The sequence below is a fragment of the Gymnogyps californianus genome, chromosome 7, assembly GCF_018139145.2.
Source record: "Gymnogyps californianus isolate 813 chromosome 7, ASM1813914v2, whole genome shotgun sequence".
Classification (NCBI taxonomy): domain Eukaryota; kingdom Metazoa; phylum Chordata; class Aves; order Accipitriformes; family Cathartidae; genus Gymnogyps; species Gymnogyps californianus.
Window position 1 is genome coordinate 5356500 of NC_059477.1, and position 16068 is coordinate 5372567.

General features: G+C 42.5%; 1 protein-coding gene across 6 annotated transcripts in view; it reads left to right on the forward strand.

Annotated features, from left to right (window-relative positions):
- Nucleotides 1-16068, forward strand: part of ERBB4 (erb-b2 receptor tyrosine kinase 4) — a 528844-nt gene that overhangs the window by 232407 nt on the left and 280369 nt on the right. The gene's annotated exons all lie outside the window — the stretch shown is intronic.

Here is a 16068-nt window from a genome sequence, read left to right on the forward strand (position 1 = left end):
GGACACAGAAGGAAGGGCAGCATCAAAGACGTCTCTGTCTGTTGTGCTGGAGAGAGGAGATTGTGGTGGTGTTTTTTGGGGTTTTTCTGTGGTGTTGTTTTTTAACTGATCAGCTGGGCATGCATTCAGATTGATGCTAAAGGCTGTGAAAACTCTGGGAGCTGGTTCCATCACAGTGTAGGGGCTGTAGAGTCAGTCAGCTTCGAAAATGGCTCTGGGGCATGGGTACCTGAGGGTGGGATGCAGAGGCTGAGTTTACGTAGAGAGGTTCAAGATGTTCTTGCCAAGACTATTGTGCAGGGTGAAAGAAGCTCATCTGCTCCAATCTCCTGTATGTAGACTTCAGTTAGAGCTAGTAGCAGATTTTTTGAGAACTTTTTTAAAATTGAAAAATGTCTGACAGGGAAGCTTTCTGTGAGAAAGGAATAGTTTAAAAAACAAGGGGAAAAGTGCTGAAATTGTCAGGCACCATCTTTCATTTAAAAATGAAAATGTATGGCTTATGGTATTTAACAGTTTTTCATGCTTTCTTCTATGAATTAACTCACATTTTTAACCAAACAAATCAAAATAATTTGTTAATTGAACAATAATAATTGAATCTGGTTTAGATTGAATTTTCTTTTCCATTGAATTTCAGCTCACTTGAAGTATCTGGTGTTGGCTTGTTTGCCTGGTCCAGGAAATGAAAGGTTTTAAAAAACCTTAAAAAGGGTTGAAAAGTTGTTTTCTGCTCATATTTCATCCCAATATCAGTCATAAGATACTTCCTTTGTTGTAAGAGTGTGTCCAATGGAAAATAGATATACAGAGCAAGTTGTAAATGAATTGGCTCAGCTGCTGGTTGTGGTGCAGGTCTGTCAACATGATTTGACATGAGCTACCTGCTTCTTGGCAGGGTAAATTGTCTTTTTTCGGGAGCTGCTTGCTGCCAGGTTTGAACTTAACCCAATATACTAGTTTCAGACTACTATGGATGTCCCTAGAGCAGGCGGCAGTCACTTCTGAGGTTACACTGGATGCATAGCCCTAACTTCTGTGCATTTCTGCTAATTTTTAAGCGATAAGACAAACTCCAGGCTCCCAGTATGTCTCTGTCTGGTTCTGGAGTGAAGAATTAAATGCAGGAGCACATTGTGTCTTGGAGTGGTGCCCTTGGTTTACTGTTGTTATAATTTCTTTTATAAAAGCATGCTGGTTCCTTTTTTTTAAGCCAAAGCAACATCAAATAAGTGCGCCTGAATTAGTGGCAAGCTTTGTGGTGAGCTTTAGGTCATGACTGAATTCATTCCCTGGCTTGAGGGCCCAGTCCAGATCCTACTGAAATTACTCTGTGCTAGCTTTGTACAAGAAGCAAAGTGGATGTGTAGCCCAGGAGATGGGTTTCTCATCTCTGGTGGAGTTCACCGAGTTTTATTTCCATGAAATAGTAATGATTATCTTCCCCTAATACTTGAATTCTTTACAAGCCTTGGCCAGTTAAAGATCCATTATCCTGAGCACAGTGTTGCAAACACTAGTAAAAACTGTAATGCAGAAGAGGGGCAAACATTAATAATAATAAAAAAGTTGTAATGCAGAAAAGGGTAAGACAAATACAAGGAGGATAAAGGTAAAGCTCCCTGTCCCATATGTGGTCAATGGGGAAGCTGGGGTGGACACAGCTGAATGTGTCCTAGGCTGTGTAAGAAAAGGCTGTGAAAGAAGCCCATGGCAGTTGATAAAAGATTTTCCCTCGTCTTGAATTGATAGTTACAAGGTATGTTCTGGGAGCGTCGGACATTGACCAGCATTGGCATGACATCTAAAGTCTGGCGTATTGTCCTGGTTTCAGCTGGGATAGAGTTAACTCTCTTCTTAGTAGCTGGTACAGTGCTGTGTTTTGGATTTAGTGTGAGAATGATGTTGATAACACTCTGATGGTTTAGTTGTTGCTAAGTAGCGCTTATCTTAAGCCAAGGACTTTTCAGTTTCCCATGCTCTGCCAGCAAGTAGGTGCACAAGAAGCTGGGAGGGAGCACAGCCAGGGCAGCTGACCTGAACTAGCCAAAGGGGTATTCCATACCATGGAATGTCATGCCCAGTGTATAAACTGGGTGGAGTTGGCTGGGAGGGGCGGATCGCTGCTCTGGCATCAGTCAGCGGGTGGTGAGCAATTGCATTGTGCATTACTTGTCTTTTCTTGGGTGGTTGTTTTTGTTTTTTTTTTCCCCCCTTATATTCCTTTTCATTACAATTATTATCATTATATTATTATTATTATTTTTAGTAGTGTATTTTATTTTACTTCAGTTATTAAACTGTTCTTATGTCAATCCATGAGTTTTAGGTTTTTTTTCCTCCTCCTCGCCCAACTGGGAGGGGGCAGGGGGAAGCGGCTGCATGGTGCGTAGTTGCTGACTGGGGTTAAACCATGACACTTATCTCTATAGCATTGGTGTTCTCTGCCAGCCTCACCAGGACCGAGCAGGAATTGCATTTTGTTCTGAGATGGTGATACTGTGCTCCCTATTTTTTTTTTTTTTTCCTTCCCCTGAGAAGGAAGCACACTGCTGGCTCTTTTTACAGACCAAAGCGCTGTTTATTTATTTCTTTAATAGGAGACGTATGCTACTCTTCAGTTAGATGTCAAAGCCCCGCTACTGAGAGTTGCCCCCGGCTGGTGTTTGCTCTCAGTAACACTCAGGTGCAGCCAGCCAGCTTGGACTAGTCCTGATGGCTCAGGCTATCAGCACGGCTGTCCCAGCCCTGCCCTTGGAGGCTGTGTCGGGGAAGCGGCAAAGGTGGTCGAAGGTAGAAGGGATTATTATTCTGAAACGCTCTGAGTACAAGATGAACTGGGCGGATCAGGACTTGAGTCTCCTTTGTTTTTTTTTCTTTGCCTACACAGGGTGTGTAGGAGTTCTGAAATGATGCTGTTGTGACTGCATGGCTGTGGTTTTCTTCGCTCCTGCTGAGTTAACTATTACTTGTGGTAGCCTTGCTTCTGGTGGTCACACTTAAGTGCTGATACAGGCCAGTTCCAGGTGTGCGCTGTAGTGCTACTGTCAGGTGAAGGTGACAGTTGTGAAACGCTTCAGCAATGTCTGGGCTCAGAGGCTCTTCTGCTTTAGAGAGTGCTGATCTTTAAGTGAGACTTGATGTCTTAAAAGGAGGCACCGAGCTAAAATATGCATAGGGTAAGGTTGCAAGGGCAGCATCCTCCTCTGTGTGTGTCAGAAGAAGAGCTGAGAGGAATATTTTAATGGCTGTGACTGCGTAACAGCTTAATCCCATGGGTTGTACAGTTAGCCCCGCACGAGCTCAGTAAATCTCACTACAGCCCCCATTTCATCCAGGAGCAAGACTTCTAGATGTTCAGAGCTGAGGGGTTTTGATTTAATACTCAGAAGCATTCAGCTTCCCAAATAAAGATAATAGTTTTGCTAGTTGAGAGATTTATTAATATCTTAACATGGCCTTAGTTTTAGCCTTTTATTCCTCCCTTTCTAAAAAAATTTCTTACCACAGACCAGCCTTGAAGTTCAGAAAAGTAATCAAAGCTCTACTGAGCAAATTTGACTATACTGATGGGTTGAATGAGCTATGACCTCTGCTGACCTCATTCTGCTCTATTTCCCCTTCAGGCTGGTAGCAGTGGCTGGAAGTAAACATTAATCTGTTAATTTAGCCTCTGGTATAAATAGAAAAAACTTGTAATTGCAATCACTGTTTTGTCAGTGGGCCTATCCAACCTTACTGCTTTGCTTCTGAGAAAGAAGTGGCAGTGCTGCCTGTGTGCTTCTCTGCTCAGGGGACTTTCCATCCCACAGTATTTGGGTGGGGGAGATTCTTGCTTGCTTGTCGCAGCAGGAGTGCCAAATGGGCCACCTGCTTCCTGGGCATATATCCTCCAATATCCCCATTTAATAACTCTTCTTCTTTCTTGCATCCTTTTCTGGAGACAGCTGCCCTCCATCTTATTTTTCTTTGGGTCTTTCTGGGAAGACGTAAAGTTTATCTGTATGGAGACAGGTTGTGACAGGTTACCTTACTGTGCCAGTCCTAGGAAAGAAACTATGGGACGTGGAAATAATGTCCTGTCGCTGAGGAAAGGAGGGCTGGAAGGGACTACCTTCAGTCTGGTTGAGTTCAGATAAGCATTATAGCATATGTAATCCTTTTACAACCTTCTCAAGGGCCAGGCATGGATTCATGGAGGGGAAGAGGGAGCTGGGCAAATGGAGTTGCAGCTTCCTTCCCGCTTTCCACTGGCATGGCGAGTTTGCATGGTACATGGCACTCTGACAGCTGCGTGGCTGCAGAGGCAGTTCTGGTCAGGGTTGTGTCTCCTGGCAAGCACCAGCTTACAACCAGGTAGAGGGGTTGTTTGTCTATGCCTTTACAGGGCCATTTCAAAACTTTTGTGCCTGTGTGTTGTCGGTATCCAAACCAAGTCTGAGGTCTTTCCGCGAGCAGCATGAGAAAGCTGCCTTGCTGCTTCTGACTCGGCACAGGTGTAGCCTCGAAGACGGAAGCTGTGTTTTTTGCAGCATCTCAGAGGTCACTGGAGGAGGTCGCTGGCTCTCTCTTGTCATTAGCATGTGACTGGTGTTTACGTGCTTTGGCATTGCATGATGGTGGTTTCACTGACCCAGCAATGAGAGGTTTATGATACGAGGTTCTGACGGCCGGTTTCACATCCATCTTCTGTGGGATCTGATGCAGAGACTCAGGGTAGCCTGCTCAGAGGTACAAGGGTTGTTTTCCTCTGTGCTTTCTTACGTGGGTAATTAGTGTCATAATCTAGGGTTTAAGGATAGCCAACAAAGAAACCTTACTTGGGTTTAACTAAAATTGCTCCTTAACATGACTTGTTAAATTGAAACAAACCCCACATGAATGTTCTTTTAAATCCATTTACAAGTGCCTTGTATTGATTTAGCCTACTTCAGTAACTCAGGTGAGCTAAATTGATGTCTGTGCACTAAGTTAAGTGCATTCACTTGGGATTTCATATCTGCTGAACTGACTTGACTTCAAAACTGATTTTAGTTAAACCAACACAAGCCTTGTGTGAAAAATAGGCCTTTCTTATTTGTTGCTACCGGTTTGACGAAGAGCAACATGACAACTTAGGGGAAAAGGTGCCTTTTGCACTGCTGACTATAATGCTGGGGTGCCCTACTAACCTTGTCCCTAATTTTGGCCTTGAAGTGTACTAGCATTGCCTAAATAGCTTAGTAGCAGCCTTCTTTCTGCAAGGCAGCAGTTTGAAAAGACTGTTTAGTTAATCCTTTTGCTTGTAGGTGCACTGTTACCTAGTATCTGGAGAAAGGAAGAGGAACAAAAGGCTTACAGACCTACTTCTCTACCATCCTACCTAATGCCCCCCAAGCCAAACAGGAACAATTAAAAGCCCTTAAGCAAAGGTTTCTTTCCCTTTTCAGGCAGTGTCTTTCAGCTTTGGCTGAGCTTTGTGTCTCTTTGTGCTATATACCAGAGTTCCTTCAACCATTAAGCTGACAGGCTCTTTTTATCTCAGCCACCAAGAGCTAATCTTAAGTGCCCAAACTAACACTTGTGACCAAATCTCTGCTCCACTGACAGGGTGGAAAGGAATTGAAACCTAACCCATCATCTTCCTGAGCTGGCCACTGGGCCATGGACCCTGGCGAGGGCCATGGTTTCCCTTTAGTGCTCTGTGAAGGTAGGATGTGGAAGATGATAGCAGGTCTGCAAGTTACCACAGGTTCATGAGTCGCTTGTTCATAAATTATCACTCAACAGTTGAGCTGTGATAACTGGTGGTGTATATGCTCTTCGCGCCCTAAATGGATTACAGGAATGTGTTTTGCCTTATTTTTACATAGGGTTACTGGGCCTATTACCGAGGTTTAGATGGTGGGATAGTGTTAAACGGCAACAGCACAATCTCCTGAAACTACTGTCAATAAACATTGAACTTTCTCTTACCTGTGAGAAAAGTGTTTCCGCATAGGCACTTCTAATTAGGGGCTGTGTTCATGTTTTAAGTAATGAGTTTGCAAGTACATGTAAACTTTTGTAAATGTTAATGTATAGACCTGAGCTACTTTTTTCTAGAACACAAGGGTCATCAGCTTACAGAGGACGCATCTGTAAGCAGCGCTTCCCAGTCATGGCTCAGAAACTCATAGGAGAAGAGAAAAAAATAGCCCCTGCCCTAAAGAGCTCAGCGTGATTAAGACAGGAGGCCACCAGTGGACCCAGAGAGGCAGGTAAAGCAAACACAGGGAGACAGAGCAGCTTCTTATGGGGAGCATCAGTTCTGCACATCCATAGCTACTGAGACAGCCAAGTTTCACTTCTATATGAAGGCAAAGAAGGTTTGAGGGGAAGGATTTGAAAGAGGTCAATGAGATAACTTGTGGGACATCCACATCTTCGAGATACAGCACAGAAGAAAGAACAGAAGATGTTTGAAAATGTATCTCGTGTTTGATGAAAGGTGACATGACGGGCTTACTGAAGGTGGGAGAAGACATAAATAGTGTATGAGAGAATGATAGGCTCTGGAAGATCCTGAAAGTGAATAAAATTTGCTTTTATATGATGTGATGAGGAGGCATGAAATGGGGGGAGAAGAAAAAGGCATGTTTAGAGTGGTGAGCTAAAGAAGTAGTCGCACAGTGGAATTTGGAAGGAAACAGAGGAGGGTGAAATTGCTTCTTAAAGGAGAGATGCTATTGTCAAGACATGAGAAGAGCCTGGACAGGAGCTCTAGATTCAATGACAGACAAAAAAGGCCATGTTAGAAAGAGAGAACAGAGGTGGTGTCAACTTTGTCACATGGATTGAGACTCTGGAGAAGAGGTGAAAGGAGAAAGGACTCCAGATCGCTAGGGCAGTTGGCAACACTGGCCACAGTGGCTGTGAAAAAGCGAGGACAGAGTGTGTGTGGGAGAGGAGGTGCAGAGTTTGTTCTCTTTGACAAACATTTGTGCGGTATCTAGCCTGGCACTTAGAGATGTATTGTCTAGCTCTAATCTGCGATCACCGTCTCCAGGTGTATCTCCACATGCTAAGTACCTCCAGGGAGGTTTTGTCAGGAGCTGCGGATGCTGAGCAGTTGGGGAGGATTGTCCAGCCTCACCTGCTATCAGAGTCTGTGCTTTCTTATGTCAACAAACTGTCATGCTCACGGATGTCACCAGGAAACAAATACGTGTAGCACAGAGCCATTTCTGATCAGAGACAAGTATCCCAGAAGGGAGAGTTTCAATAAATGCACAAGGAAGCTGCAGCGGTTAAAGTTTATATTGTGTTTTTCTTGCTATCACACTTGGTGTATTATCTAAAGGGATCTGTGGGTGAGGTGGTAAAACAGGGCTTTTTTAATTATACATCACCCAGCAAACTGATAAGGCAAACAAAGCAGGCAACCAAATAACACAGGCATGAGCCACTTCAAAATAATAATGTAGCAAGAACAATAGGGGAGTAATTCACAGCTCCCTAAGAAGTTTTTGCAGTTCAGAGGGGGTGAGATAGCAAGCAGCTATTGACTGTTTTCCTTTCATGTTTTCCACCTGCCATGTGATTGGGAAGTATATTACCTGAATCCTTGTGAGAGCTTTTTGCACTATTGTCTTAAAAGCCTCGCTCTACAAGAAACGATCCTAATGGAAACTGAGATGCAGGTATGAAATGCATACAGGGCATGGAGTGACAACTAATTTAACTATAGTTTAAATCCTTTATAACTTTTGTTACATGTAGATGTACAAGGACAGCTCTGGCATTTCCCTGGCCCCTTTGGGCTGCTCTGGCGCTGCAGAGTGGGGTGAACTGGCAGCGGCCCAGCACAAGGGAGTTAGTTCCCTTTAGGGTCAGGCACTTTCCGCCAGCGCCAAGGCTGGGAGGGAGAGTGAAGGTCGGTGTGAGCTGGCAGCATGCTCTCAGCACAATGGCCAAGTGTTAGTCCAGCACCATGCAGGTTTTGTCCAAACTGAGGTTTACAAGTGTGTGTGGTTGACGAAGGCATTTGCTAACAGACGGAACATGTAGCATACAAAACACAGGTGCTGCCTCACAAAGCACCAGGCCACTGTGAAAGGCAACCTCAATGTGTGAAGAATTTAGTAATTCTGTGGCCTGATGGTGCAAGGTGGTTGTATGCTCTGCCTTGTCTGCAAAAGTGCTGAAGCGCATGTCTGCACTGCGGAAGCCAGGGACTTAAGCCCCAGCTAGCTGCCTGGCTCAGCTGCTCTTGGCAGTGGAGCAAGGGAACCTAACATAGGCCACAAAGGCTTCCCCAGATACTAAGTAAACATTTGGGCTGGAGGCCAAAAACTATCTCCATGCTACCCAAGTCACACTGTTCACAGTATGAGATCTAAGTGGTCTGAAGCCAGCCCAGAACATCTGCTTGAGATACCGTGATTGCAATACAGGCGTAACCTTTAAATGAGAAAAGACATTTTGAAATCCTAATCCGCTTCAAAGTTCTGTAGCAATTCACATTTGATCTGCAGTCCAAACTGGGGAAGAAAAGCAAGCTCTCACAAGCTTGTCTGTTGTCCTTTCAGCCTCAAGGTGAATGAAGAACTAGAGGAATCAACCCACAGTTAAATTTCTTCACCTTTGATTGTAGCAGCTTCCTTAAGAAAGGAACATTAATGTGCTGGAGAGATTTAGTAGAGGTATTCATTGCAAAAACACTAAGGCCTGGGATGTGTTTTCAAGTACCAAGTGGAGTAAGAATCCTGACTGAGTTGTGTGTGTGTGAAGGCACACATTGCTTGCTGTTTTTGTAACAGACAAAAGAGGATTGACTGCAAGACAAAGCTACCACCGTCTAGGGTTTGTAGGGGTAAGCTGTGCTATTTGCCTTGTATAACTTCATGCCATTTGCAAGACTAAAGGGCATTCCTATGTCTCTGTCTTTGAAAAGCTAAAAACTTATTAATATATAAAAGACTGGCAGCATTCAGTTGTCACACTTAGGGAGTTTGGTTTGATTCTGTTAAGTGTTAGAGAGGTTTGGAGAAACAAATTCTACTTCTCCAAGTCTGCTCCAAACACAGATAGAAACAAATTTAATCAGTGTAAGTAAGAGGATAGGAAGAAAGTTTTCTGGTTTGTTGCTTCTCTACATGTGTCCGTCTGTCCATCCTTTCAGCTTACCAGTTTTCCACTTTTTTGCTAATGTGGCAGTATTTTAAGTACAACTTTCAAAAGCCAAAGACCTAAAATAATGAGCCCTGTTTTCAAAAGGTGACGAGGGCCACATATTTAAAAATAGAGAAGCATCTAACTCAAATTGGTAAGAGTTAGCCATCTAAATACCTTTTAAAATGGTATGCACTCGAGGAACACAAGTCCAGTTTGGGAAGGGTGGGACACACAATCCTGAAGTCTCAGGTTCCTGTGCTATTCTGAAAAAGAGATTGAACGTCTTAAATTACATAGACAGGTTTGAGAAAGTCAGTTTGAGGATTCTTCTTAAAACCTTAAGTGCTCAAGTTTTGTGATGGCCTGAGAATTTCAGCTTCCATTTAAAAACAAATAAATCCATTTTCAGCCATCACAAATGTGGAACGAAAATGAAAAATACGAATCCTGAATTCTCAGAAGCTAGAATGCACATACAAAAAATAACACTGATTATTTTTAACATCTCAGCATTTTTTAGTCATGACTTCTCAGGGGCTGACTGAGATCCTGGAATGCTGGGGGCTGGTTATCCCACATTTGTAAAAATAGCACATGTCTAGCAAAGGCAAAAAAGCTGAAGGGCTTTCCACGCCACCTTTTATTGTGTGCTTGCAGAATGGGGTAATGTAACATACTTTTGCTTTACTTTGAGAAGGTCCAGGTACTTATTAGGAATTGCACAAGTCATTTCTATTTCTGTGAATGTATTGTAGATGATGAAACTTTCTATTGTTGGCCACTTTCCAGCCAGCATTATCTGTTTATTACAGGCCATGTGTGGGAATGGAGTCATAAACAACCTCTTTCTTTGGCAAAACAAGAACACTAATCACTTTTATATTAGCTCCAATAAATCCTGAAAAAGTAACTGTTGTGGATTAAAAAGATAATAATGTGCTAATCCTTTCTGTGGTCACTGACCATTTTAAGCTGTTCCATCTCTCATGTCTGAAGGGTAAATCCTCTGGCTCTTGATGGAAGGCTAAATAGTGAAGTATGTAGGCGCATCAGACACCAGACTTGTTATCAGCAAATGCATTTTTCTCACTATTGCAGATAATTTTTGATCCACTTTTACCTTCAATCTAAGATCTCACTTTTCCTCCCCCAGCCCACCCCCTGGTCTTCTGTCACCAGGACTCCTTCATGGCACACTGCTGAAGAGGTTGTCTTACAGAAAGACCTTCCTCAGCTCCTGGCTGGTGATGGGGGTTCAGGGCGCCTTTTGGCAGAAACTCTTCTATACTGGAACAAATACATGAAATTCCTATAGGGGCAAAGAGACTGATAGACTTGAAGCGGTCACATAAAGGTCACTCATTTTATAGAATAAGTGGATCAAAAAATTAACAACAGAGTGTTATGGACATGCTCTGACAGCTATTGAAGTCAAGGGAGAGGTTCTCCAGCCTTAAATGGGCTTTGGATCAGGCTTTGCTGGGGTGGGCTGTCTCCTCTGGGAATGGAGTTACCCTACACTAGAGCCAGAAAAGGGGGAGAGAGGATAGCGATACAGCTGAAGACTTGGAGGTGATGCAAACAGTTTTCAAACTTTCTTTCTCCTTTTCAAAAAAATAAAATAAATTACAGCTTCAAAGCACTTCTGACTTTAGGAAATTCAGTAGCTGGTTGTAGAAGTTTCAGTTGCATGTGCCAAGCTGAGACTTGAAGGTAAAAACATTCTTCAGATCAGTTTCTGCTACTAACCTCCAATAAATATGTTTAACAGGTGTATCAAACAAAGCCACAGCAAGTGCCAGTATGGTCCGTAAGCCATTAGTTACAAGATTGTTCACATTATACAGCAGTCAACATACTTCTGATTTTTCATGTTTGGCACTGGAAGTGGTGTTTTTCCTTTGCAAAGTGAATATTGTTCTTCACACAGAAATGCAGGAACTGCACAGTGCGTGAACAAGCAGTTGATTAAAGATTAGAATAGTAATGAATGTATTAAAGTGGAATGTACTTGGATAATTGATTAATTGGTGCAGTCTAAGCTACTTACAGAGCATTACATTCATTCTCTGTTAAATCAATCTCTGTCTTCTGTCCAAGCCTTGTGACTGAGAGCTTAAAGGCATGAACAACTTATTAAAGTCATCCAGATCGGTTCTACTGGAACAGGGGGAGCTGGTCAGTGCCCAGGGTCCCATCTGCAGCCTGTTGCTTGTTCTGGATCTCATGCTTACATTTCAGCAGTATCGCAGGATTTGCAGGCAGGTGGAAGATGTAATTAATAATGCTCTTATCTTCCCATAGTCCACTTTTGCATTTCTCCCACCTTGTTGCCGCGTTCTTCTTAAAAACAAAGCTGTGACCTCATGCAGAAAGAAATGGCACAATGACGTTTTAATTAACATGTTTGTCCAAGGGAATATCTGATTGCTGTGAGAAACTGCAGTCTGGGATAGGAACCATACATTCCTTAGCAACACAAGAATGCCAGAAAGGACTCCCTTAGTACAATTAAAAATCACATAGCAACTGAAAGCTACAGACTCATTGCTCTGGGGTAACACCAGAGCAACAAGCTCTATAAAGCAACACCGTGTTCAGGACTGGTTATTGAGGACCAGGGAGAAGAACAAGATGGGATAGGATAGGCTTCCTAGAGAGCCTGCTTTATGAAAAGCTTCTGTTTCCTAATTTTAGTAACTGTTTGGCTGTTTGTAATGGAGGATATTTTAGCTCCTTTCAGGGCTCAGTGGAAGAAGAGTATACAAGAAGGTCAGTGAACTGATGGAGCACATAAAATGGATGGCAGACTTTGTGCCTTTCGTGAGTTTTCTTTCAGGCTTTTCAAGGTCCGTTCTGTCTTCTGCTTTTCTCTTGCTGTGCCACTTCTGCTCTCATCTGGTGACTGACACAGACTCAGATAGATCAAACCTTATTGTATGTGTAGGTACAGTGTGTGTTTAGAGGATGTTAGGATAGTTACTAGCCGCTCACTGACGATCTGTCAAATGTCCTAGAGAGGTGGGAAAACCCTTCTTCTGGGAACACTCCTCCTCTGATGATCTTCTGACTGTGGTGAAGAACTGCAGCTCTTTGCTCTTTGTGCCATCATTCTCCCTGGTGACTCTGTCCCAAATGGATGTTTCAGGCATCAAATCTGTTTATCCTTCTGGCAGTTTGTTGAAAACAATGAGTGAATCTTTTTGGAGCATTTAACAAACACAAGCTGGAGGAAGGTGGACCCTTTGATTCATAAGCAGGGCATAGACTTACCCCCAGAGTAACTAGCATACTCTTGTTATTTGCTTAGGAGTATTTCAACAGGCTATGGGCCTAGGGTTTAGAAAACTAAGTGCTGAAAGTGAGGCACTGACATAAAATAATAATTTCCCAAATATTTAGAGAAGCATGTGTATAAATGTTTGCAGAATTAGGGCCTAGAGTGTTTTGTTTTGATTCTAAACCCTACAAGTATGCAGTTGTTTGAATGTGTGTTTTATTTTGATGCCTAAATGTGACCTTTTAGGAGGCTTCCTTTCAGTTGCTACTTTAAAAATGGATCGTGTGTCTAGCTTTTTATTTCTTATACAACCTAAAGCTCTACGAAAACCTAGTGACATTAAACATCGACTACCATTAGCATCCAAAAATTATGGCTTAATTTCCCACCATGAATATTCAGAGTTGAGAGCCCATAACACTAATATGATAAACACCGAGGCTGCGGCCTGCTGCATTGACTTGCATAGGAACCGTTTATTATCAGCAAACATGGTTTTGACAACCACTCTGAGGCGACACTGCTCTATATCAAATATCAACAGAATTAGCATGCGTTTTCATGTTAATTACTGTAGCGCACCGTGCTGTGTGATGGCCAGGGAATGCAACGGGGAGATCTGAGCTTTGCCAGTCACTTGCAATGTAGAATTCAGCTAATGCGAGTTTATTAGCTCGGAAGAACAGCATTTAATGAGCTGCTAACCTCACGATAGGCCTGCTTTCCAAATGGTTAACAGGGCCTGCCAACTCGTAAGTAATGTATGAGAGAGGAGGAGGACACCACAATAGGTTTCTGGTATTCATTAAGAAGGCCCGCAGAAGTCACAAGGGGCAAAGTGGGTGACCCTGTGGTAATCTCTTAGAAATGGAAATAAAATGTGTATTCCACTGACTGGCTCTTGGGCAATTATGTTTACAACACTATTAACCAAAATGTATGGGAAGGAAACATAAACATGCTTTGTTTTTAAGCTCCTGGGTTTTTTTCATCAGTCTTTGAAAACTTTGTGAAGGTGCTGTTCATTAATAGCACCATAAAAACATGGGTGTTTCCATGGGCAGATACTCTTCTGTGATATAGGGATAATTGTAAATTAGTAAATTAGGTACTCATGTTGTTGTTGAATGTATTTGGAAAAGAAAAATCCTTGATGGTCTGCTCTTCCTCATTAGTATAGTGTAAATATGCTTAATAGCATCACTGTAAAACATTGATTTCAACAACACTTGGCATCACATTCAGGGTAAACTGCTCCTTTCTCAGTGCTGCTGTTACTTTGATTTATTCCTGTAGTATGGCTGCTAGTTTTGACTGGCATACCTGCTTCTCCACTCTCTTAATTCGTCGTCGTATTGGTTTATTATTTTAATCAGGACTCGTAAGCTGCGCTGAAAAACGGAAAGGAGCCCATTTTGTAGAGACAGACAGTCAAATCTTTTATCTCTAGTTTCTTTAGGTGACTGTCTTTAATAGCCTCTCTGATACTGCGACACTGACTGGCGAGAACGATTTACCACTAAGGCATAATAAGGGAAAATGTAATAAGATGTCACCAGGCACTGCTCATTTGCAGTTGTTTGGCTAAAAAATAGGTTTCATAAAACTTAGGTGAACTTGGAAATCACCTGAACACATTACTTCCTAGATTTATGGCTCAATAAGTCTGCATATATGCTCATAGCCAATTCGGAGTACTATGACGATTCATCTCACCTGCAGTCAAAAATTGTGCAGAGGGTTGCAATCAGATGTGTCAGGGAGCATCTTCCAGGCAGCAGATACTGGCCTGAGGCTCTGGAGACGTGGCTGCTCTTGTGGGTACAGGCATCCCATTTCTGTAAGACTTTTGGCAAGTTGTACCTCTTTATTGTGCCTTATGCTGTCCATCCTTGTTCAGCCAGTAGAATAAATTTAGCCTGTAAGTTACAAAAAGCAAGTTTCTTGTGAAGTACCTAGGACAAAGAGGGGTACCAGCCTCGTGTGGGCCCTGACCACCCTTCTGTAGGGCAAGCATTTAATGACAATGGTATGTTTCCTTTATTCATATTATAATAATATATATTTATTATTATATTTCTTTTATTATATTATACATAATTTATTATATTATAATAATTCATATTGCCATGCTTATTCCTACGAATGCATTAAGTGGCACCCAGCTGTAAGGGTTTTCTCCAAAATATGCAGCAGTATACAAAACCTTCCTCAATTACCAAAGTAGTGTGAAGAAAATAAATACAGCCCTATCAAAGGGATTACAGGTTCACAAATGGCTCAAAACTAGTTTAATCCAGTGCTGTCCTATGGCCCGCCTAATGTATTTCGATGCTGGTATCTCAGAGTGTGAATTTATCTTCAAAAGAGGGACAAAAGTAGCATCCCTACTCAAATACTCTGCTCAGATTACTGCCGTGGAAATTATTTCCTGCATGTCACCAGCGCTATTGCTGAGCAGAGTGCTCTGTCCCAGAATAGCACTGGAGTTGCACAGAAGAAATTGAAGTCTCTTGCTTGTGTTGCAGTTTCAGACACCTGTAGCACTGTCCTTACTGTTCGCAGACGGATGCCTTTCTCTTTTCTCCTCTGCTCTGAAAAGGCAGTTTCTCACTCCTGTCTGCTCATGAGCTCCTGGAGTGGGATGTTGTCCTGCCTGTGGCAGTCCCTGATAGTGTTTCCAGGATAGGGAATGGGTAGCTGAGCCCCACCTCAATATTTCATTATCATTACTGATTACAGAATTCATGTTCAAGAGGAGCTTGCTTTTCAGCTTGCTTTCAGTAGGTGTAAAGCAGACTGCTTGCATGTTTCTGGCCTGGCATTGCATGGATATTGAGAATGGAGGAGGCATTTTGTGGTCAGAGACGTGATTTTCTTCTGATGCTGTCTTTAGACAGACACACTTCTAGACTGTTTCTGTGTTTAGTGTAGTAAAGCTGTGTCTGGTTGCCCGCAGCATTTGTGTGTTCAAAGGACTTCCTTGCTTTCAAGATTCCTTGCATCTATTACCTTAAACTTCCTCCTGCTTTGTGTAGGGTTCTTTATGTTCCTACGGTCTTTGGGACTGTAAGGTCCGATAGTTAGTGTCCTGGCATATATATGAGCTCATTACCTTACAGGTTGCTGTGCTTACAGTTGCTTTTCTTTAGAGAAACTAGTTTGAGCTGGGTCAGTTTTTGTGTCAGGAACTTGCTTGCTTGCCAGCAAGTCTCGCCTACGAATGGCGCGAATCCAGTTTGAACTTCCTTCCATTAGACCTGGGCTGGGCCGGTTGCACCAGCGCTGCCCTGCCTGCTGCCCTGGCCACTGCCCTCTGCACACACCTTGCCCTCTGTTTCTTTATTTGTGGCAAGGCAGTTAGTCCTGAAACAGAGTGACACGTCTGAGAGAAATACAAAACAAAATGAAATGAATTGACTTTTTCCATTGACTTTGGATGAGACCTTTCATCATTAGTCTATTATCTATTTTAATTTCATAAATTGTTTTACATTTCCCATGACAAAAGAATGATTTAAAATGAAAATGAGGATTTCCTTATACAACAACTCATCCTTTAGTGCTTTGCTCCATGAAAATTGCGCATTATTACAGCATGAATCAAATAAGATGAACATTTGCCCAAAAGAAAGGTTTGTGTATATGTGCCT